Raw genomic sequence first — 13,371 nt, 5'->3', positions numbered from 1 at the left:
ATAATTTTTTTTTATAAGAAAAAAAAATACTACCTCCGTTTCATATTACATGTCTTTCTAGAGATTTTTTTTTGTTTAATATTACATGTCATTTTATAAGATCAGCATACGTTAAGTCATCATTTTTTCTGCTATAAAACGCGGGTTTACGAAAATTAATTAGAATAATGAACTTATTATAGAATAAATAAATATTGGAATCAATAAATTAGGGGTAACAATATATCTTTTTTTCTAATATCCTTAATTTCTGTATAACTCTCTAAAAAGTCATGTAATATGAAATGGAGGGAACATAATTTTAAAGGTTATATTGTAATAATTCAATTTATTTGAAGAATAATCAAATAACTCCTAAATAAACAATAAAGGAAAAAAAATATGACTTAAAAATTGATCCAACCCCCCAAAAAAATCAATTTAAAATACACCTAAAGTTAAAGAATCTATTAGTGATTTCATTGATGAAATTCAGAAAAGATGAGTAGTTCTTTATTATGAAATTTAGTTAGTTATTTCAGTTAATTAGTTTGATGACTTTATTATGAAATTTAATTAGTTTGATGACTTTTATCAGTTAATTAGTTTAATAAAGTATCACTAATTTTTATTAAATAAAGTACTTCTTATTCGTTGTCAAAAAAGTACTTCTTATTCTGATATTAATGTTCTCATTGATGAAATTCAAGAATTAGTAGCTTTTAATTCTGAAATTTAGTTAGTTATTTCAGTTAGTTTAATGGAATTATATTTAGTTTTTATTAAATAAAGTAGTTCTTGTTTTTTTTATCAAGCAGTAGCACTTCTTTTTTTTTTTTTTTTTTCAGGAAAATGAAAAATAAAAACAAACAAATAAAACCTTAACCCGGGATCAGCCTCGGGAAGCTTACCCCCACCACATCCTCCAAAAGGAGCGAAGAAAGAAACTCGGGAGGAGAAGAGTAAGTTGTAATCTCCAACAAACCTTCATGGCCTGCCGCCGCCAGACGATCCGCCACCCGGTTCTGCTCTCTAAAAACATGGCAGGAATTAATGGAAACAAAGGAAGGACAGAGCCTTTTGATACCTTTGATTAAATTTTGGCTATTTAAGTCGTACCACTTTTTATTATTAATATAAATGCAATATAATTTTATGATATTTAGGTATAAATTCTTGCACAAAAGTAGCCTAATATGAACTTGGGGTTTAACCAACTGATTATTTTATAACGATTTGTTTTTAAATTATACATGTCTATCTATAAAAAAAATTCATATAGAGGAATTTTCACATGCACTTTAATGAACAAGTGAATTTGCTCATTCACCGTTAGATATAGGAAGACTTTAACAAAAAAAATAAAATTTTAATTTTATTGTTAAAGTTAAGACTACATTAGAAATAATTCAATTTATATAATGAAAGATCATATAACTCGTAAATAGAAAAAAGAAAGGAAACAAAATATATGTGAATATTTAAGATTATACTAGTAATAATTGAATTTATAAATCCTCTTTTTATGTACCTATAGAGCATTCATTAAAGTAAAATTTATAAGGTCTTGCTTATATTGTTGTAAATGCTAAATTTTAATGGTTATCTAACTTTTTATTATTATCTAGAGTAAATTTCATCAATGTGTACAACCTTTATCCGTTTCACACTTTGATGTACAACTTTTGTTTTGTCACACTAAAATGTACCACCTTATAGGTGACCTCCCACTATGGTGTATAACAGGTAAAAATGATCGGTCAACCCAAAGTCAACGCGCCACAATGATTTGTTTTTAAATTATACACGTCTGTCTATAAAAAAAATTCATATATATTTGTAATGCTCTCAATGGCAGAAAAACTTTAACAAAAAAATAAAATTTTAATTTTATTATTAAAGTTAAGATTATATTAGTAATAATTCAATTTATATAATGAAAGATCATATAACTCGTAAACAGAAAAAAAAAAAAAAAAAGGAAACAAAATATATGTGAATATTTAAGATTATACTAGTAATAATTGAATTTATAAATCCTCTTTTTATGTACATATAGAGCATTCATAAAAGTAAAATTTATATAAGGTCTTGCTTATAATTTCAAAACAAAAATTACTTTTTTTTTTTTTCATCTCTTATCATTGTCAATGCTAAATTTTAATGGTCATCTAACTTTTTATTATTATCTAGTGATGTTTTCCTTATAGAAATTTACTTCCTAACCTTTCTTTTTATTCCACATTAAGTGGAAGCTGGAAGCATGCCTTTAGAATCCTGAGACAGTTATTGGCATACGTATGTTTATTTAGACAGTTCCCAAATAAACTTCCTTCGCTGCTATGTCATGTCACCTTTATTCTTTGTGGGTTTGATCAACTTAGGCCCAAATGCTAGATTCGGACCTCAGGTTGCCAGATAAACGTTTCTGGCCCATACACATATCACCGTATCTGTATCATCCAGTACATTTATAATTTAATTATTCCATCTGTTCCATAATATTTATTTTTTAAAGTTAAGGCACAAGAATTAAGAATGTAATTAATTTTAACTAAAAGGACTTTGTTATATTTTTATTAATTGCACCCACTAATTAATTTCTATCTATTCTCAAAATAAAAAGACAACTTAAATAAGGGTATATTTGGTAAAAATCAATTAATGTGTGTGGATTGAATCAAAACCACATGTATTATGAAAAAAAAATCTCTAAAAAGACAAATATTATGAAACAGATAGAGTATTTATTACCATTATAAAAAGTTCAGTTAATTGTAAATTTATTATTTTTTTTTAAAAAAATGTACACGGAAAAATACTTTACAACCTTTTCTCTTTTATATGTAAATAACAATGTTTTGAAAACCGGACCGGACGTTGAACCGGTGAGACAACTAGTTCAAGGTTCAATAGGTTCAACCGGATAAAAAAATAAATAATATATATATATATATATATATATAATAAAATGATGTTTCATTGAACATAAAATTAAAAATTTCATACATATAATAAACAATTCTTAAGTTAACATATTAATTAAAAATTAAAAATTCAGACAGATAATATAAAAATTCACAAATCGGTAACCAATCCTTAATTTAACAGATTAATTAAAAATTCACACATCTAAAATCAAACTCATAGTTTAACATAATATTAAGATTAAAATTAAATTAATTAAGACCAATTATTAAAAATGTTGTTCTCTACCTAATTTTTAAATTTTTTCCTTAATTCAATATGTTTTTCAAAAAATGGTAAAAAACCAGGGTCAATCCGGTTCACTGGTTCAATACCAGTTCACGGTTCAACCCCGGTTTGATACGGTTTAACATAGTTGAACCTGTATAGCTAAAACCGGACCGGACACTTGACTGGTTCACGGTTCGACCGGCCGGTCCGGTCCGGTTTTCAAAACACTGGTAAATAACACTCAAACAGTTATATTTTCAGAAAATTACCGAATGTTAATGTTACATTCTAATTTTAAATTTAGACTTGGACATAATTATTAATTCAAAATGAGTCATGTTTAAACTATTTATTTATTATTTTTATTATTTTATATATTGGGTTTGATCTAAAAGCTCGATCGTTGAACTACTCTTTAAAAGTTAACCTGAACTAGGATGGATTTATATGTTGTTTGTAACTTTGTACTAGTAATAGTAATATAGTAAATATTTTAGATAGAAATGGTCTTTGAAAGTCCAATATATAACACTTAAATCGCAAGCAAACCAACTTGTTTAAATTTTCTATTACATACGGATAAGTTTGATATTATTTGAAAAAATTAAAAGTAAATTTGTAATATTTAGTACGTTAAAGATAAACTTGCACTTTCTAGAAAATGATAAAACAAGTTTGGACCTTATCCATATTATATTAATAACAGATATAGTATAAGCATTTAATTTGTTTTTCTGTTGCTCACATAGTATGCGTTGAAAATATGGCTTAGTCAAATAGTCTTCCCATTACGAATATGAGTCGGATCAGGGTTACGTAGGTAATTAGGGTTAAGATCCAATTTCTATAGATTATGCGCTAGAAGAGATAACTCGAAAACCCGTAATTATATATGTATTCATATATATTTGTATGAATCCACTAACATTGGTACCAGAGCCATTTGGTTGTGCTTTCTATTATTCTCTGATCCACGGATATGAAGAAAAACTTAGCTTTTTCATGTTATAAGTAATATGTGTATTAAATTTATGCATATTTGCATGATTATATATTTTCACGACTATTTCAGATATGTTTTTTTTTATGAAAATGACACTAGAATGCATAACAACCTGTAATTTGCATATTATGATTCAAAATTCATTAAATTCTAATATCAAAAGAGGGGTGTGACTCTCAAACTTTAGTTTATCTTCATCGATTGATAAACGAAATTAGCCAACAAAAGTGAGTAGAGACAAAAAGAAAAAACTTTATATTTAAAAACATTTTAGTGCCAATTGAGGTCGAGAAGGTGGCGGGTGAAATACACATATGTCACCTAGGATAGTGACACACGATGACAACATAAAGCCACCTGTCACGTAATGAATCATCATTGTGTGACATGTGGCTCATTAGTGGATGAATCACTTAACGCTGTGGCGTGCATGCTTTACACGCGATAGTGGCTAGGGAGAACCAACATCGTCCTCCATTTCTTGTGCATCATGTAGCATGTGTGGGATCAACACACTAAGTGCGTGGAAAGTGCATGTTGGCACGTGAAAGGTCTATCTAGCGTCATTTTGATCCTTTTTTTGTAGTTCCCGTTTTTGCAATTTTTGTGATTATTTAAGCACCGAAGTTGATAGTCAAGAGCATTTTCACCCCTGATGTTGATATTTAAAAGCCATTTTATCTTTAATATTAGCAAGTTGGATAATCTTCAGTTATCATTAAGAAATTTTTCTTCTCGGTCATGAATTTTATTATCTTCACTGCAGATGTGCGTTATATAATTACTCATGAATAAACATGTTCATGAACTCAATGACTCGCTTACCCCACCCAAGCCAGCTTCTTATAGGTTGAGTATGGACATATATATTCAAGAATTGGCCAAGTTCGAACCCGCTCAAATCCACACATAGAATGAGTTGGGTTTGGAATTTATGTCAAAAAGCTGAGCTCAACCCGGCCCTATCCAATTTTATATTATATACATTTTATATTTATTCATTACCTTTATTTGATTTTTATTATTTTATTATATAAAACTATTTATTGAGCCTTATTGAATCATTAACTAAAAAAAATTAAATGCAGAATATGTATTGCACGCGTCTTGAAAAAAGTAAAACGATTAAAGTCGACATATTTGACAAGTTTTATAATTATGCAAGTAAAATCTAGGAAAAAAAATCTGATGTCTCAAATTGCATATCCCCTTACCTATCTCCCTTTTAATTTTTGATATGTGTCAGTGGTATTCCTTATCAGTTTAATAATTTGTAACCTTGGTTAACCACAAGTTAACTCTAATTTAGTTAGTCTTTCACGTTTTTCTCTCTAATGGATCTTTACGGCGTCATTCTCTCTCATTCCATGAACATCACCATCGAATTGATTTTTTACATTGGGTTCGTCAGAAAATCTCTTTTCCTTTACATCAGGTTCATCAGAAAATCTCTCTTCCATTAATTGCTCTCTCTCTTCTAATTTTATTTCTCTTCCTATTATAAAACATTGGAATTTAATTCTGTATTTATTCTAATTTCATTCTCTGGTTTTTCTAATTTTCTTGCTCATGGAAGTGAAAGTTATGTGTCATTGCTCTGGATTGGTGACCCGAATTGTAGGTTGCAAAATCTGATGACAGGAACATTTTTGGTGGAATAGAATGAACTTGTGTTTGATTACCAAGAGGAACCCTTGCGATCCGTTTGGCAGAATTGGGTACAGTTTTTTTTTTCCTCTTTGTGGACTTGATAGCCTAGGTCCTTAATTGTTTGCATGCGTTTGTGTTTTGGTAATTAATTGTATTTGTGTTTGTGTTTTTGGTTATTCATCAAACAAAAAAAATTGTAGCACTTGAAATCTACTGTAATTTTATAAGCACAAGCTAAGAAGTTGGAAGAAACACCAACATTAACAATAATAAAATTAGAAGAGAAAGAAATTGTAATTGGAAGAAAAATAAATTCAAAGAGGAAGAAGTCTCTTAATACAAAGACAGAAGTTGAAAAACCAAGACGTGAAGAGAGAAGATGAAGCTTAAGCATCGGTTAGTGTTAACTCATGGTTAAAAATTGTTAAGCTAACTAGGAGTACCATGACACATGTCAACAATTAAAAGGGAGATAGGTAAGGCGATAGACAATCTGGGATAGCAGATTTTTTCTTAAAAATCTATTCTCTGAATTATGTACTAATATTTTATGGCGCATGAAACATATCTTCCGCATGCAGCTGATTTTAAGGAACCAATTAAAGTTTTTGAACAAGTTTAGAAGTCAAATGATATATTAAGCCTTGTTTTAATAAAGTTAGTTTCTTTAAAATAAATGCCTAATATATAAATAATCCCCTGAACTTGTTCAAATATTGCAACTGTCCCGAACTTTTAATTGTAACAACTTATCCCTCAAACTTGTCCAATTGTAAAACATAACCCCTCAAACTTATCCAATTGTAAAACATAACCCCTCAAACTTATCCAATTGTAAAACATACCCTCAAATTGCTGATATGGACTGCAATTGAAGAAACATGTGAAATACAAAAGGTACAACGCTCGTCGAGTGTGATAATTAGATCTTTGGAGTGATACAAATCCGGGGAAACATTTTTACGGTTGCTAAAAAAATTACCAATTTGGGATTATGTTTTACAATTAGATAAATTTAAGGGGTAAGTTGTTACAATTGAAAGTTTGAGGGAGCATTTGGAACATTTGGACAAATTCAGGGGTTATGTATATTAGGCGTAAAAAAAAAAAATCTAATTTTGTATTGGGGATTGACGCAAGTTGGACTTCATGTTTAAAGATCCTTAAATACTAGTAGTAGTAAATATTTAAAATAAGTAAATGTTCTTCAAAAAGTAATTAAATGTAAATTTTTTTTTTTTTTTTTGCTAAAATTAAATGTAAAATTTGTTACACAAGACTACAAAAGTTTATGAGCGTCACATTTAATTCGTACTCAGGATAACGTCATATGTACGGATCAAGTTCATGCGTGGAGACAAATTCGTAATTTTACACTGGCAGCTAGAATTTGTTCTAATTATTATGATAGAAAACGACAAAAGCGAAAAAAAATGCAAGCATTTAATTTTTTATTATGATAAATTTGATATAAATATATACATAGTAATGATAACTATATTTTATCATTTTTTTTTATTATTTATAAAATTTGCGCATAATGCGCTTACATTCAAAAAAAAATCCATTCGGATGTGATTCGAATTCATTACCTCCTTAGTTATAGATAAGCTTTCAAAATAATATATATTGTATATAGGTGGATTAGGCTAAATTTAAGCTTTCTAATCCAATTTATATTTGGATTTAGATTGGATCGAGCCAAAAATCAAATATGTATGTCCAAACTCTATCTATAAAATACGAGATTGGATGGGTAGGGTGGCACAACGAGTTCATAAACAAGTCTAGTTTCGTTATTCCCATGATAGACTTCAAGTGATATTATCCACTTGATTTTTTTTATATTGACTATTGGCTTTTTAAAGTAATATACATTTGTGTCTAAATTCACTTTTGTACTGTCATATGAATTTTAGAGGACTAACAATATACTTTAGGCAAGTTTAAAGAGATAACGAGACATTCTATAAATTTAGAAGGCCGACCAATTTTTTTTAAGTTGAGAAACTTGTAATATATTCCTTCTAAAATATACATTATTTGTAAATGTGCTTATTTCTGTTTTTGTTTTTCCTACTAATTACTCTTTTAATAGAAGATTGAGGGGGTGTTTGTTTAACCTTTAAAAAGCTGCTATTTGTTGTTCGGCTTCAAAAAAGTAATAAAATTGTGTTTGGTAAAAAATTACAAACAACAATGAGTTGCTGTTTCGGAACCCAACAGCTCCTGTTTCCACCAGCAGCAATTCCAAGCTTTTCAACCAATTTGTTTTTTTTTACAAATATATCATAGTGGGCTGCTATATACCGCAATATTTTTTCCACCTACCGCACTTTTTTGACAATTTTACCCTCCTCATAATTTAAACTCAAAAAATCAAAAATCTCAAATCCTCTCAAATCCTCTCTAACTTTCAATAAGTAATTGACTCATCATTAGCTATAATTTATTTATTTTGTTGATTGAATAATGCGTGGTTTTCAATTTATGGTTTTTCTTTTTATATATAAAAATTGCATTGGTTCTCAATTAACCTTAATACATAAATAACCAACAAATATATAAATATTTTCACAAACATATATAATGTCACCATCTCTCACTGACAAATTCTAATTAATTAATCATATGATTCTGTCTGAATTTGTGTGTTTTACTTATATATTCTATTATTAATCTATACATTTAATTGCAACCATTTCGTAGATTATTTTTACTAATTTTAGAATTATATTTATATATTTATTTGTTAATTAATTTAAATTTATCCATATTCATCATTTTATATATTAATCATAACAGCTCACCACAAATTTACCAAACACTAAATTTATCCATATTCATCATTTTACATATTTATCATTTTACATATTCATCGTAACAGCTCATCATAAATTTATCCATATTCATCATTTTACATATTAATCTAACAGCAATCGGTAACAGCAAACATCAAACATCAAATAGCAACAGCAAAAAGCAATCAGCAACAGCTGAACCAAACAGACCTTGAATATTAAGAAATAAATGTATATAATTGATATTAATTAATTGATTGATTATGTTAGTGTAAGGGGTAGTTTGGTAACCTTTAGCCTATCTTGAAGTTTTAATCTCTTTATGCCGACAAAAAAACATAGGCTTCATGTATATTTACATTCTTAAATCTAACATGTTTTGCCTATTGTACCTTTAAACTTTTAAAATAACATATCGTACACTTATAGTTGGTTCTAAAAACCCATCACGCACCTATATAATTGGTTTTAAAAACCTATCACATACCTATATAGTTGGTTTATTCGGACCTCCTGTACACAAAATCATTGATCTGTCATCTTTGACAGATGAAGCGGCATACAGAACGAACTCACACATTTTTCTTTTTTCCTATAGCACACTTGCCATCTCAACTATCAAATATGACATATCAACGATTTTGTGTGCAGGAGATTCGAATGAGCCAACTACAGGTGTGTGTGATAGGCTTTTAAACCCAACTATAGGTGTATGATAGTAGGGATGACAACGGGTAGAGTACCCGCGAGTAGTGTCAATCCCGAACCCTTACCCGTTTATTTTTTAATTACCCGTACTCTTCCCATTACCCTAACGGATATATGTTTTGTATCCCATACCCGTCCCATTTAATTCACGGGTACCCGCGGATAGCCTTACCCGTTAAAAATCAATAAATAAAACAAAAAATATTATAAATTTAACAATAAGTTTAATAAATCATCCATCTAAAAATTAAACAAATTGAAACTTAATCCATAAAAATAAAGTAGTTTAGTGGTATGACTTAATGGTGGAAAAATAAAAAGTTAGTGTTCAAATCTCACATCTTACATCTAAAATACATTAATATTTTTTAATATATACAAAAGTTATGACGGGTAACGGGTATCGGGTACCCTGGGGATCTTCCCATACCCGTCCCATTATCCTAACGGGTAATGGTTTTGATCCCATACCCGTTTCATACCCTTTTATACAGGATACGGGTAGTCCTATTAGGGTCGGGTAGTGCTGGGTACCCACGGGTATAGTACCCGTTGCCATCCCTATTTGATAGGTTTTTAAGGTTGTAAATATACGTTAAGCCTATTTGGTTTTAAAAACCTATCACAATCATAAAGTTGGCTCATTTAAATCTCATGCACATAATATCGTTGATCTATTATTTTTAACATATGAGGTGACATATAGAACGAACAAATACGCTTTTCTTTTTTCTATAGCATGCTTGTGGGTCAAAAACGGAAGAGATACTTATTAACATGTCTATCATAAAAAAAAAAATTCTTTTTTCTCTGGAAATCGTGGAATATTCTTTAAATACTGGATTAAAATATTACAAAATTAATAATAATAGAAATAATTACTAAATTTAAAAAATAAATAAATAAAGTACTCCATTCTCAGTGGGATATATTGCTGTGAGTCACAATTTCAACAGTTCAAACAATCCGTACTCGGATAACGTCCAATGTGTACGGATCAAGTGGATACGTGGAGAGAAAGTTGTAATTTTACATTCTCAGTCATAGAAACTTTGTCTTTCTTCTTATTCTTGTTGAAATATCCTTTATAAATCTGCAGTTGCTCCAGCTTTCTTTTTATTCGGATGGTAGTTGCTCTTTGATCTCCTATTTACCTTTTCATTTTGAAAAACAAAGTTTAAAGTATTTAGTTAGACACCTACAGTTTGCCTTTTATAATCGAAAAGTAGCATTTTATAAAAGTAGGAATCCTGCTTTTTAGAACAGAAGTCTTTTCAAACAGCAAACAACAAAAAGTAACAGTATACAGCAAACAACAAATAAAACAAACCTACCATTCATCTTTCTTTCCATCCAGATTTCAGATTTCAGATTCAATAATGGCTCCTAAGCTCCATGTTCTGTTGTTCCCATACATGGCTCATGGGCACATGATTCCTATGATAGACATTGCTAACGTTTTTGCCTCAAGAAACCTCAAAACCACCATAGTTACCACTCCTCACAACGAGCCTTTTGTTTCCCGGAAAATCCAGAAATCCCAATTTCAAACTGAAATTGATATTCAATTGCTTCAATTTCCGACTGCCGAGGCCGGATTACCAGAAGGCTGCGAGCATCTCGATGTCATCCTTGAGAGAAAGTTAGTGTTGCAGGTACGTATTATCTTTTCTTTTCTTTTCCTTTGTTTCTTTTTCATCTTTCGATCAATCTGACATTTACTTAACTTTTTCTACAATATTGCTTCATTTTCAACAGTTAGGCTGGGGCGTTTTCGACAAATTTAACTTCGGTACAACCTTGCTTCAACATCCTCTGGAGAAGCTTCTGGAACAACTCCGTCCAGATCTTGTCGTCGCGGATCAGTTTTTTCCTTGGCTACTGATTCCGCTTCCAAATTCGGGATTCCAAGGGTTGTTTTCCATGGAAATGGTCTCTTGGCTATGTGTGCTCGGTTTTCCGTTGAGCAGAACATTTACTCGAAGCGTCCCAATGTTACCTCCGATCCGACGCCGTTTATTATCCCTGATCTCCCAGGTGAAATAACGATAACGGGGAAGCAATTGCCGGCTTATCTTTTCCAAGCGAGACAGTGAAACTGTTTCAGGGAGGCAGAAAAGCAGAGACGACGAGTTTCGGAGAAATAGTCAATAGTTTCTACGAGCTCGAACCTGCTTATGCTGATCATTACAGAAAGATTTTAGGAACGAGAGCTTGGATTATCGGTCCGGTTTCACTCGGCAACAGAGATGTTGAAGAGAAATCCATCGACGAACATGAATGCTTGATGAAATGGCTGAACTCTAAGAAACCGAATCTGTTGTTTATTTATCCTTTGGTACATTATCTTATATGAGTGCAGATCAGATGAAGGAGATTGCAATCGGACTTGAATCCTCCCGGAAGGACTTTATCTGGTCGGTGATAAGAGAATCGGATCAGGAAAAAGATTGGTTGCCTGAGGGATTTGAAGAGAGAATAGAAGGAAAAGGACTGATAATTCGACACTAGAAGCAATTTCTGCTGGATTACCAATGGTGACTTGGCCTTTTGGTGCTGAGCAATTTTACAATGAAAAGTTGTTAACTGAAATTCTGAAGATTGGTGTATCTGTTGGTGTTGAACAATGGAGTAAGATTGGAGGAGATAGCATCAAGAGTGAGACAGTGAAAATGGCGGTGAATAAGATAATGGAAGGTGAAGAAGCTGATGAAATGAGGAAGAAAGTGAAGCAACATGGGGATATGGCTAAGAAGGCTGTTGAAGAGGGTGGATCATCTTATTCCTCTTAGTGATCTCATTGATGAACTTCAGAAAAACAAGAATTAGTAGTTTTTTATTATGAAATTTGGTTAGTTATTTCATCTAATTAGTATGATGACTTTTATCAGTTAATTAGTTTAATGAAGTATCAGTAGTGTTTGTTTATGAAATTTAGTTAGTTATATCAGTTTAGAACTAGGTCTTGATGAACTTTTATGAGTTAGTTTAATGAAGTATCAGTAGCACTTTTTATTTTATTATAAATTTTTATTTTATTATAAATGCAATTTAAGTTAACGATATTTAGGAATAAATCCTTGCACAAAAATATAACGATAGTTCAACCAACTGGTAAATTACACCCATGGCCACTGAACTTTACCTATTTTCACATTATGGCGATTGAACTTCATTTCTTTCCGGTATGATCACTGAATTTTATAATTTTTATCACCGGTGGTCACTCAACGCCTCAAAATGACCGTTGGTGGCTAAAAACAAAAAATCCAAAGCGTTAATAATATTTTAAGGAACTTCAATTCTTGAAATTTTTTGTTTTAAGGTCATTTAGGTGTTGTTTGGTTATGAGAGAGAAAATAAATTTTTAGAGAGAGAAAGCTCCAAAAAATGTGATTTTTGAAAATAAAAAATGTAGGTTCATGGTAAGTGTCGTTCTGAATAACTTTAATTCTTGAATATTTTTATTTTGATGTCGTTAACAATCGTTAACATCCATTTTGAGAAGTTAGTTAAAATTGAGTGTCACCGGTGTTAAAAATTGTAAAGTTCAGTGGTCATACTGGGAAGAAATAAAGTTCAGTGGCCATAATGTGAAAATGGATAAAGTTCAGTGGTCATGGGTGTAATTTACCTAATAAATAATATATAACTATAAGGATCAAAAGTGAAATTAATTCAAAGATTAAAAAGATGAAACTAAATAAATATATGGAACAAAAAAAATCAAAAACAAATGAAATTTTATAAGGAGATGATGTTCAAATTAGTGAAAACGAGACGAAAAAGAATGATTGAATTGATAAAACAAACACTAAGAAAATGAATCAGACCTCTTCATTTTCTTACCCTTTTCTGAAATCTCCAAAACTAACGTGTTTTCGGAATCTTAAAGATGCTATCTTCACTTTAGTACATATTCAAGTTCAGGGTTCCTTCAATGCATATAAGTGTGGAGTTATTTTCTCTTCCTTCTCTTAAATCCAACCTTTTCCGAACGTAGCTTTGATAATTTTCGGTTTCGTTTTAAAT

At 30.4% G+C, this 13,371-nt stretch overlaps 1 pseudogene; it reads left to right on the top strand.

Annotated features, from left to right (window-relative positions):
• Positions 1-10,718: 10,718 nt before the first annotated feature.
• On the top strand, positions 10,719-12,131 carry LOC136227067 (scopoletin glucosyltransferase-like; annotated as a pseudogene).
• The last annotated feature ends 1,240 nt before the right edge of the window (positions 12,132-13,371 follow it).

Source organism: Euphorbia lathyris, chromosome 4, assembly GCF_963576675.1.
Source record: "Euphorbia lathyris chromosome 4, ddEupLath1.1, whole genome shotgun sequence".
Classification (NCBI taxonomy): Eukaryota; Viridiplantae; Streptophyta; class Magnoliopsida; order Malpighiales; family Euphorbiaceae; genus Euphorbia; species Euphorbia lathyris.
The sequence above is the reverse complement of the archived record's forward strand: the minus strand, read 5'-3'. Positions and strand labels throughout refer to the sequence as shown.